The sequence below is a fragment of the Hemiscyllium ocellatum genome, chromosome 10 (assembly GCF_020745735.1).
Source record: "Hemiscyllium ocellatum isolate sHemOce1 chromosome 10, sHemOce1.pat.X.cur, whole genome shotgun sequence".
NCBI classification, from domain to species: Eukaryota; Metazoa; Chordata; class Chondrichthyes; order Orectolobiformes; family Hemiscylliidae; genus Hemiscyllium; species Hemiscyllium ocellatum.
Genome location: NC_083410.1, coordinates 2,818,485 through 2,829,636, shown reverse-complemented (window position 1 = coordinate 2,829,636; position 11,152 = coordinate 2,818,485). Strand labels below are relative to the sequence as shown.

The 11,152-nt window shown below is 49.5% G+C and overlaps 1 long non-coding RNA gene across 1 annotated transcript; it reads left to right on the top strand.

Moving 5' to 3' along the window:
• The first annotated feature begins 258 nt into the window (after positions 1-258).
• On the top strand, positions 259-2,445 carry LOC132819301 (uncharacterized). Its single transcript, XR_009645065.1, has 3 exons — positions 259-301; positions 400-442; positions 2,397-2,445. It is a non-coding gene; the product is annotated as an uncharacterized LOC132819301 (long non-coding RNA).
• Positions 2,446-11,152: the final 8,707 nt, after the last annotated feature.

The following is an 11,152-nucleotide window of genomic DNA, read 5'->3' as shown; positions in this document are numbered from 1 at the left end:
CTTTTCTTGAAAGACTTAGTCACAATCCTCCAAATCTTCAACTAGGTGAAAAATCAGACAAGGTTGTAGTTCCTGTGAAAGACTAACAAGATGTTAACGATCACGGCATATCAGTGAAGGGGGCTGTACACGTGGCAGTGTGTAAGCTGCAGGGTCATGACCAGCTGTTGTGTTTTCTCGTTTTACAATCTTACTGCCCCTTTGGAGTTTCCATCCTTCAGTAATTTATATCATACTATTTCATTCCATTTGGTCACAGAAATCGGATGATCTCCAGGTTGAGCCCAACCAGATCTACGTGGTAAGGAACCAAAACACTATTCAGTTCCATCATTCCAAGCAACAGCTCTGTCAAAAAATTAATTTATATTCTTGTTTTCTCTCCTTTCTGTTAATAAGAACATGCCTCACATTGTTAAACTCCTTCCTGATGGCTGACCAGGTAAGTTCCTGTTAATTCCGGGCTGCATTCATGTGTGTGCTAAGGGAATATCTTTGACATTCAATTTATAACAATGATACCTGGGCTGCAGGGGTTAGATTATGAAGAGAGATCATACAAATGAGGCCTGTTTTCTTCAGAATTTACAAGGTTGAAGGATGATCTGATCAAAGTCTTCCAGATAGTAACAGGAAAGGACAGGGTAGATAAAGATAAAATGTTTCCACTAGTTGGGGATTCTGGAATTAGGTGGATTAGGGCCAGACCGTTCAGGAGAGATGTCAGGAAGCATTCCCACACATAAAGGGCGGGAGAGGTTTGGAATTCTCTTCCACAAACAGCAGTGGATGCTGGATCAGTTGTTAATTTATCTGTCTCAGATTTAAAATTAAGAGCTATGGACCAAAGACAGGTAAATGGAGTTAGGCCACAGATCGGTGGGACACTGAATGGTGGGACAGGCTCAAGGAGCTGAATGGCCTACTCCTGCTCCTATGGTGCTGCATTTTGATGGTGGTGATTCCTGTTGCTATTTGTCACGCCAAGTCTGGAGACCAGAGTACTAATAATCTGCGGGTTTTACAATGTTTGAAACCCTGGGGATGTGTCTGTACAGTGAAGGAAAATCTCTGTGATACATGAGTGCTGATGTAGTGTGTAAACTACTGGTGATGATGAGATGTGAACAGTCTGACATCAACACCATGGTAAAACAGGAAATAGAGGGGGGAGGGGGGATATGGAATAAAGGAAAGTTGGTGGGTTTTGAAAACAGCTGATGTGAAAGATAAACTGATCCAGGTTAGTTGGAACTGGCTGGGCGTAATTTCTGTACAGCACCAGAATGGTTAATGCCACAATAACATGGTGACTCACTGGGAATGCATCTTAACACTGAGGGGAAAGAACAGGCTACCCTTGCTGATTGCTTGTGTTAGACCCAAAAGGCACAGTCTGTACCGCAGCACTGTACACTGACTCAGTAGCTACTCACTTGTTATTGAAGGAGAGCCATTTCATTCCTGGGCTACATTGGTGAGAAACATGACAGGGAATGGTGTGGGGGTGATGTTGGAACCAGAGCTGGGGTGATGTTGATGGGGATGGGGCACTGAAAGAGAGTAAATGCACCTTATCCCGGATTTACAGATGACCCAGTGTTTCAGCAACATGGTAAACAGTGGGGAGATGGTAACGCGGCTGAGCAGGGTGTAGGTTTACTGGTGACCTGGGGAGGCACATAGCAGATAGAATTTAAGACAGGGGGTTGTGGTGTGAAGTGGAGATGTGGATAAATAGCAGAACTTTAAAGTGGGGGAGGCATGGGTGGGGGGAGAAGGAACAGAGGAACCTGAGGTCAACCGCGGTTACTGATTCCTGCTCCACGCTTTGTTCTCAACTATTCCTAGAAACCGCTCTTCACCCCCTCCCCTCTGCACCTCTCCATTTCTCCCTCCTCTCTCACTCACACCTCTCACCATAACTCCTACTCTCTCCCCCACCCCCTCCCCCTCTTCCCTCCATCTTCCCCCATCCGTACCTCTCCACCTCTGCTTTGCCCCCCCCCCCCTCCTTTACCTCTCCATGTCTCCAGCTCTTCAGTTTGCATGCAGTGTTGGTCTCCTTACACAAGAAAGGCCACACTTTGAGATTGTAAAGGTCACAAGGGGAGAAAGCAGAAATACAGCCTTGAGCGAGAGAATTGGCCATGACCAGATTGATTGGTGGGACAAGCTCGATGGGCCGAATGGCCTACTCCTCCTCCTCGTTTCTATGCTTCCACATTTCTATCTCTCCGTTACCTCGTCGCCCTCTCTCTTCACCTTTTTACACCTGTCCCGGTGAATGTTTTGCCATGTTAAAGGGGGCTATATAAATGGAAGTTAACTTGTTTTTGAAATGAATATCCATGCAGGTCACCGGCCCTTAACCTGTTCCTGTTTGTGTTGAACAGACAATGACCATGAGCTTCAATACTGCACCAAGCCTGAACAGCAATTCTCCAACCAAGAGACGGATCTCCTTGGTCATTGCCCTGCTCCTCAGCAGCAGCCTGTACCTCACCAGGACTAAGGTTTATCTGTAATTGGTGGACAGATTGGATCAAACACTCCCTTCCCACATTTCTGTGAATCTAACCCTAACCTGATGTCTGTGATGATCCTAAAGGACTTCTCCAGACTGAGGAACAAATCCTTCAAACATACAGATCAATGCTGAGAGCCCAGTGAGAGTCACAATCATTTCTGGGCATTATACCCTCTAGAAGTGCCCTGGAGTGGGTGTGGGGTGGGTCTGAAGATTCACCAGAGTAACAACAGCATGACAAGGGTTAAATTATGAGGATAGGTTCTGTAAATCGGATCTGTATTCCCATGTGTTGAAATGGTTGAGTGGGTGATTTGGGGTGAGTGGGTGATTGGAGTTGAGTGGGTGATTTGGGGTGAGTGGGTGATTTGGGGTGAGTGGATGATTTGGGGTGAGTGGGTGATTTGGGTGAGTGGGTGATTTGGGATGAGTGGGTGATTGGAGTTGAGTGGGTGATTGGAGTTGAGTGGGTGATTTGGTGAGTGGGTGATTTGGGGTGAGTGGGTGATTGGGAGAGTGGGTGATTTGGGGGAGTGAGTGATTTGGGGGAGTGGGTGATTGGGAGAGTGGGTGATTGGGGAAGTGGGTGATTTGGGGTGAGTGGATGATTTGGGGTGAGTGGGTGATTGGGTGATTTGGGTGAGTGGGTGGTTTGGGTGAGTGGGTGATTGGAGTTGAGTGATTTGGGTGAGTGGGTGATTTGGGGTGATTTGGGTGAGTGGGTGATTTGGGGTGAGTGGATGATTTGGGGGAGTGGGTGATTGGGGTGAGTGGGTGATTTGGGGTGAGTGGGTAATTTGGGGAAGTGGTTGATTTGGGGGAGTGGGTGATTGGGAGAGTGGGTGATTTGGGGTGAGTGGGTGATTTGGGTGAGTGGGTGATTTGGGTGAGTGGGTGAGTGGGTGATTAGGGGTGAGTGGGTGATTTGGGGGAGTGGGTGATTGGGAGAGTGGATGATTTCGGGTGAGTAGGTGATTTGGGTGAGTGGGTGATTTGGATGAGTGGGTGAGTGGGTGATTTGGATGAGTGGGTGAGTGGGTGATTTGGGTGAGTGGGTGATTTGGGGTGAGTGGGTGATTTGGGTGAGTGGGTGATTTGGGTGAGTGGGTGATTGGAGTTGAGTGGGTGATTTGGGGTGAGTGGGTGATTTGGGGTGTGCGGGTGATTTGGGGTGTGCGGGTGATTGGGGTGAGTGGGTGATTTGGGGTGAGTGGGTGATTTGGGTGAGTGGGTGATTTGGGGTGATTTGGGTGAGTGGGTGATTTGGGGTGAGTGGGTGATTTGGGTGAGTGGGTGATTGGGGTGAGTGGGTGATTTGGGGTGAGTGGGTGATTTGGGTGAGTGGGTGATTTAGGTAATTTGGGGGAGTGGGGGAGTGGGTGAGTTGTTGAGTGGGTGATTTGGGGTGAGTGGGTGATTTGGGTGAGTTGGTGCGTGGGTGATTTGGGTTAGTGGGTGATTTGGGGTGAGTGGGTGATTTGGGTGAGTGGGTGATTTGGGGTGAGTTGGTGCGTGGGTGATTTGGGGTGAGTGGGTGATTTGGGTGAGTTGGTGATTTGGGGTGAGTGGGTGATTTGGGTGAGTGGGTGATTTGGGGTGATTTGGGTGAGTGGGTGATTTGGGGTGAGTGGGTGATTTGGGTGAGTGGGTGATTGGGGTGAGTGGGTGATTTGGGGTGAGTGGGTGATTTGGGTGAGTGGGTGATTTAGGTAATTTGGGGGAGTGGGGGAGTGGGTGAGTTGTTGAGTGGGTGATTTGGGGTGAGTGGGTGATTTGGGTGAGTTGGTGCGTGGGTGATTTGGGTTAGTGGGTGATTTGGGGTGAGTGGGTGATTTGGGTGAGTGGGTGATTTGGGGTGAGTTGGTGCGTGGGTGATTTGGGGTGAGTGGGTGATTTGGGTGAGTTGGTGCGTGGGTGATTTGAGTGAGTGGGTGATTTGGGGCAGTGGGTGATTTTGGGTGAGTGGGTGATTTGGGTGAGTGGGTGATTTGGGTGAGTGGGTGAGTGGGTGATTTGAGTTGTGCGGGTGATTGGGGTGAGTGGGTGATTTGGGGTGAGTGGGTGATTTGGTGAGCGGGTGATTTGGGTGAGTGGGTGATTTGGGTGAGTGGGTGATTTGGGGTGAGTGGGTGATTTGGGTGAGTGGGTGATTTGGGGTGAGTGGGTGATTTGGGGTGAGTGGGTGAGTGGGTGATTTGGGTGAGTGGGTGATTTGGGGTGAGTGGGTGATTTGGGTGAGTGGGTGATTTGGGGTGATTTGGGTGAGTGGGTGATTTGGGTTGAGTGGGTGATTTGGGGTGAATGGGTGATTGGGGTGAATGGGTGATTTGGGGTGTGTGGGTGATTTGGGTGAGTGGGTGATTTGGGGTGAGTGGGTGATTTGGGTGAGTGGGTGATTTAGGTGATTTGGGGGAATGGGTGAGTGGGTGAGTTGGTGAGTGGGTGATTTGGGGTGAGTGGGTGATCTGGGTGAGTGGGTGATTTGGGTGAGTGGGTGATTTGGGGTGAGTGGGTGAGTGGGTGATTTGGGTGAGCGGGTGATTTGGGTGAGTGGGTGATTTGGGGTGAGTGAGTGATTTGGGTGAGTGGGTGATTTGGGGTGAGTGGGTGAGTGGGTGATTTGGGTGAGTGGGTGATTTGGGGTGAGTGAGTGATTTGGGGTGAGTGGGTGATTTGGGTGAGTGGGTGATTTGGGGTGATTTGGGTGAGTGGGTGATTTGGGTTGAGTGGGTGATTTGGGGTGAATGGGTGATTGGGGTGAGTGGGTGATTTGGGGTGTGTGGGTGATTTGGGTGATTTGGGGGAATGGGTGAGTGGGTGAGTTGGTGAGTGGGTGATTTGGGGTGAGTGGGTGATTTGGGTGAGTTGGGGGAGTGGGTGAGTGGGTGATTTGGGGTGAGTGGGTGATTTGGTGAGTTGGTGCGTGGGTGATTTGGGTTAGTGGGTGATTTGGGGTGAGTGGGTGATTTGGGTGAGTTGGTGCGTGGGTGATTTGGGGTGAGTGGATGATTTGGGTGAGTTGGTGCGTGGGTGATTTGGGTGAGTGGGTGATTTGGGTGAGTGGGTGATTTGGGTGAGTTGGTGATTTGGGTGAGTGGGTGATTTGAGTTGAGTGGGTGATTTGGGGTGAGTGGGTGATTTGGGTGAGTTGGTGCGTGGGTGATTTGGGTGAGTGGGTAATTTGGGGTGAGTGGGTGATTTGGGGTGAGTGGGTGATTTGGGTGAGTTGGTGCGTGGGTGATTTGGGTGAGTTGGTGATTTGGGTGAGTTGGTGAGTGGGTGATTTGGGGTGAGTGGGTGATTTGGGTGAGTGGGTGATTTGGGGTGAGTGGGTGATTTGGGTGAGTGGGTGATTTGGAGTGATTTGGGGGAGTGGGTGGTTTGGAGTGATTTGGGGGAGTGGGTGGTTTGGGGGAGTGGGTGATTTGGGTGAGTTGGTGAGTGGGTGATTTGGGTGAGTGGGTGATTTGGGGTGAGTGGGTGATTTGGGATGAATTGGGGGAGTGGGTGATTTGGGGTAAGTGGGTGATTTGGGGTGAGTAGGTGATTTGGGTGAGTGGGTGATTTGGAGTGATTTGGGGGAGTGGGTGGTTTGGAGTGATTTGGGGGAGTGGGTGGTTTGGGGGAGTGTGTGATTTGGGTGAGTTGGTGAGTGGGTGATTTGGGTGAGTGGGTGATTTGGGGTGAGTGGGTGATTTGGGGTGATTTGGGGGAGTGGGTGATTTGGGGTAAGTGGGTGATTTGGGTGAGTGGGTGATTTGGGGTGATTTGGGGGAGTGGGTGATTTGGGGGAGTGGGTGATTTGGGGTGAGTGGGTGATTTGGGTGAGTTGGTGAGTGGGTGATTTGGATGAGTGGGTGATTTGGGGTGAGTGGGTGAGTGGGTGATTTGGGTGAGTGGGTGATTTGGGGTGAGTGGGTGATTTGGGGTGTGCGGGTGACGTGGGGTGTGCGGGTAATTTGGGGTGAGTGGGTGATTTGGGGTGAGTGGGTGATTTGGGTGAGTGGGTGATTTGGGGTGAGTGGGTGAGTGGGTGATTTGGGTGAGTGGGTGATTTGGGGTGAGTGGGTGAGTGGGTGATTTGGGGTGTGCGGGTGATGTGGGGTGTGCGGGTAATTTGGGGTGAGTGGGTGATTTGGGGTGAGTGGGTGATTTGGGGTGATTTGGGGGAGTGGGTGATTTGGGGTAAGTGGGTGATTTGGGTGAGTGGGTGATTTGGGGTGATTTGGGGGAGTGGGTGATTTGGGGTGAGTGGGTGATTTGGGTGAGTTGGTGAGTGGGTGATTTGGGTGAGTGGGTGATTTGGGTGAGTGGGTGATTTGGGGTGAGTGGGTGAGTGGGTGATTTGGGTGAGTGGGTGATTTGGGGTGAGTGGGTGAGTGGGTGATTTGGGGTGTGCGGGTGATGTGGGGTGTGCGGGTAATTTGGGGTGAGTTGGTGATTTGGGTGAGTGGGTGATTTGGGAGAGTGGGTGATTTGGGGTGAGTGGGTGATTTGGGGTGAGTGGGTGAGTGGGTGATTTGGGTGAGTGGGTGATTTGGGTGAGTGGGTGATTTGAGTGGTGTGGTTGATTTGGGGGAGTGGGTGATTTGGGGTGAGTGGGTGATTTGGGGTGAGTGGGTGATTTGGGTGAGTGGGTGATTTGGGGGAGTGGGTGATTTGGGGTGAGTGGGTGATTTGGGGTGAGTGGGTGAGTGGGTGATTTGGGTGAGTGGGTGATTTGGCTGAGTGGGTGATTTGAGTGGAGTGGTTGATTTGGGGGAGTGGGTGATTTGGGTGAGTGGTTGATTTGGGGGAGTGGGTGATTTGAGTTGAGTGGTTGATTTGGGGGAGTGGGTGATTTGGGTGAGATGTTCCAGGTGATTCAGGGATACACAAGAATTACTGAACTGACTGAATCTTTAAATGTGACCAATGAGAGATGAGGAGAGTGTGGCAAACACTGACTGAGTGTGAGCTGGTCTCTCTCAAGAGAGGGACACGTCTATATCAATATCTCACCATGAGCTGGCACGTTCCTCAGTCGAAGCAATTAAATTTCAGACAAACCCAACAGTTTCCTCTCTGGCTTTCTGCTTGTCCCCTGGTCATCATCGTCCCTTGTACATGCTGTGACCAAAATGTAACCTCTTTGTCCAGATCCTGGTCTGTTTGTTGTCCTTGAAGAGAGGCCACAGTATGAACACAGTACTGTAGCATGGCCTCTGTCTGACACAAGAGATGGACTTTGACACTGTCCCGGCACAACTCCCATCATGGGAGCAAGCTGGGAGGTGAGGCAGGTGTAATGGCATGGGGACATTGTCTGCAGGTGATGGGATAGGTACTGAGTGCCCTGTGTCCTTCAGCCCACTGAGACCCATTGATGATCAAATCATGGCTGTCGACAGACCTGCCCCACCCCCCATGGGACTTTACCAGCAGCACAAGGGGCATGTTGCAACCGAGGGCAGGTCAACTAATGTCTCCCTAAGGAGCTGAGTTGGTGGGGGGTGGGGGTCCATCCTAAAACAAGGAGCTCATGGTCCTGGGCCCACCTTCAGAACATCAATGACCTGGCCACCTGGAAGATTCCACCACCTCGCCCCCTCCTATGAGCAAGCGCCTGACCCCACACTCCCCAAAGAGGAATATCCCTGTGATTCTCCATCCCATTTACTCAGGTCCCTGCCATTGAGGCTACTCTGGGACCTCCTGCAGTCCCAGCACTGGCCACAACCCATGGTGGTGCTGCTGAGTCTGAAGGAATGAGGACTCTGCAATTGGCTTACTGTTCTGAGAGAGATAGAAGCTGTTATATTTACATAGCACCCTTTAACAGGGTAAAACCTTCCTGGGCACAGGGAATGCTGGACTTTCCCCGTGGTGATCCTTACAGCCTGTGCTGTTGGACAGTGAACAGGAACCCCACCTTCACACAAACCCTAAAGGTGCAAAGTTTCTTAGTTTCCTTGACAACTGCTTCTGGCTGCATCACTCCACATGATCGTGTATCTCATTGTCCATGTAATGGGCTCTGCTCATTTATTCCTTATTTTCGATAAAAATGAAAGGTTATTGGGGTGGGTGGAAATGTAATCAGAATAGCCACTGAATGGCAGAGCATGCTCAAGGGGCTGATTGGCTTGTACTTCCTCCTGTTTTCTATGGTTCCAATTTTTGGTGTTACTCCTGTTCCTGATTCACATGCCCATATGTTTTTGACTGACGGCAAAATTCAGAGTGAACAGCCAATTCTCAAAATTTAAAATCGATGGAAAAGAGGCTAGACATATTGAGCAGATCACTATACATCTGTGTTGTGGATAGTGATGAAGGATGTAGTAGGTTGCAGAGAGACCTTGATAGGATGCAGATAGGACGCAGAGCTGGGCTGAGAGGTGGCAAATGGAGTTTAATGTGAACAAGTATGAGGTGATACACTTTGGATGGAGTAATCGAAATGCAAAGTACTGGGCTAATGGTAAGATTCTTGGGAGTGCAGATGAGCAGAGAGATCTCGGTGTCCATGTACACAGATCCCTGAAAGTTGCCACCCAGATTGACAGGGCTGTTAAGAAGGCATACAGGGATTTGGCCTTTATTAATGGAGGGATTGAGTTCCAGAACCAGGAGGTTATGCTGCAGCTGTACAAAGCTCTGTTATGACCATACATGGAGTATTGTGTACAGTTCTGGTCACCACATTATAAGGAGGATGTGGAAGCTTTGGAAAGGGGGCAGAGGAGATTTACTCGGATGTTGCCTGATATGGAAGGAATATCTTACGAGGAAAGGCTGAGGGCCTTGAGGCTGTCCTCGTTAGAGAGAAGAAGGTTGAGAGGTGACTTAATAGAGACATACAAGATAATCAGAGGGTTAGATAGGGTGGACAGGGAGAGCCTTTTTCCAAGTATGGGGACGGCAAACACGAGGGGACACAACTTTAAAGTGAGGGGAGATAGGTATAAGACAGATGTCAGAGGTAGTTTCTTTACTCAGAGAGTAGTAAGGGTATGGAATGCTTTGCCTGCAACAGTAGTAGATTCGCCAAGTTGAAGTACATTTAAGTTGTCATTGGACAGGAATATGGACGTACATGGAATAGTGTAGGTTAGATGGGCTTCAGATTGGTATGACAGGTTGGTGCAACATCGAGGGCCAAAGGGCCTGTACTGCACTGTAATGTTCTATGTTCTATATTCTATGAAAGATCCCGTACAGTTTCCTCTTTAATGTATTGATACAAGATTAACATGGTCTTTTAGACTGTAGCCCGTGGTTAAAAAGCCTTTAGATTCCAACATGTAGAGCAGGGGTTCCTCCCAGCTCCCTGTACACACCATTACTGCTCCCTCTGATTCACTGGGAATCCTGGTGTGTGGAGACTCCCCGCCTGAGGACAATTATTCCACATTCTTGAAATATTCTTGAGGTGACCCTCTGGCCCCTCAGTTACCGACCCTCCTGAGAGCAGACACCGTTTCTCACTGAAGTACTGGAAGATGTTAGTGAACAAAATGATTTCCACTCCTCAACCTGGGCATTAACTAGTGCCTCGGATTGTTTGTCAAGATCTCCTTACAATCATACTCCGCTCCCTTAGGCATTCCATTGCTTCCCGATTTTCCACTGAACTTGGAAGCCAGCTTCTTTGTGATTCCTGGAGGCAGACTCCCAAACCCTTCAGTTTTCTGTATGGACTGACACCACGCTGAAAGCCACCAGCTGAGTCCGCGGGGTCAGAGGCTCCAAGCCATCTTTGACTTTTGTTGGGAAATTGTGAAGTTGTGCTCGGTACACCTAGATCCAGGTCATTGGTGTTGGCCTGAAAATGCAGTGCTCCCCAATTCCAATCCTCCTGTCCAACAAAACAACTGCTTACTCCACTCTCTGTCTTCACTCCCTGAATTAATTTCATATCCACACGGTCACTGGCCCTTTAATCCCATGATATTTAAATTCGCCAACAATCTTTTTTTCACGATCAAATCCAGCGTCCACTAATTATACTCTCTTCACTCATCCTCGGGACAAATTGCATCAAGGTATTATTTGCTGGGATGGGGAGGTCTGCCCTGGCCGTTAGTTATTCCACTGTCCACAGGATATCACGGACTGGTTTCCTGGCTTGTGTTGAGCTGATTTCTGTCAGCTGTTACTTGCCTTCCCTCTAACCCAGCTTTGGAGCTGTTCGTGCCGTGTGGAAGAATGGTGAGATTGTTCTAGAATCACAGCCCACTCTCCCTGCATTAACCAGAACCTAGTAGACCACACCACCTTCTCAGACAGAGCATTGCTAATCTCTCAATCTGCTCTGATTGGAACCTTTTCAGTTAGAGCACCATTTGAACACACAGTTGCTTTCTTCTGGTAAGGTCCTGTAAAATTTTACCAGCTTTGAAAACTAAAAGCTGTTGAAATGGCACAAACTTTCAAATCAACAATCAAACAGGGTTTGGTGGTTATTTCCTAAACATGCTGTAACAACTTACCCCATGTCAATGCGAAATCAGACCGTCTCAGAAACTGCTGTCAGTGTGATTTAGTCAGAGAACCTGGATTACTGCAGGGTAAGAAGGTTAGATAAAATCCCCACATATCTCTGGAACCTTCCTGAATGGGGATCACATCTCAAACGGT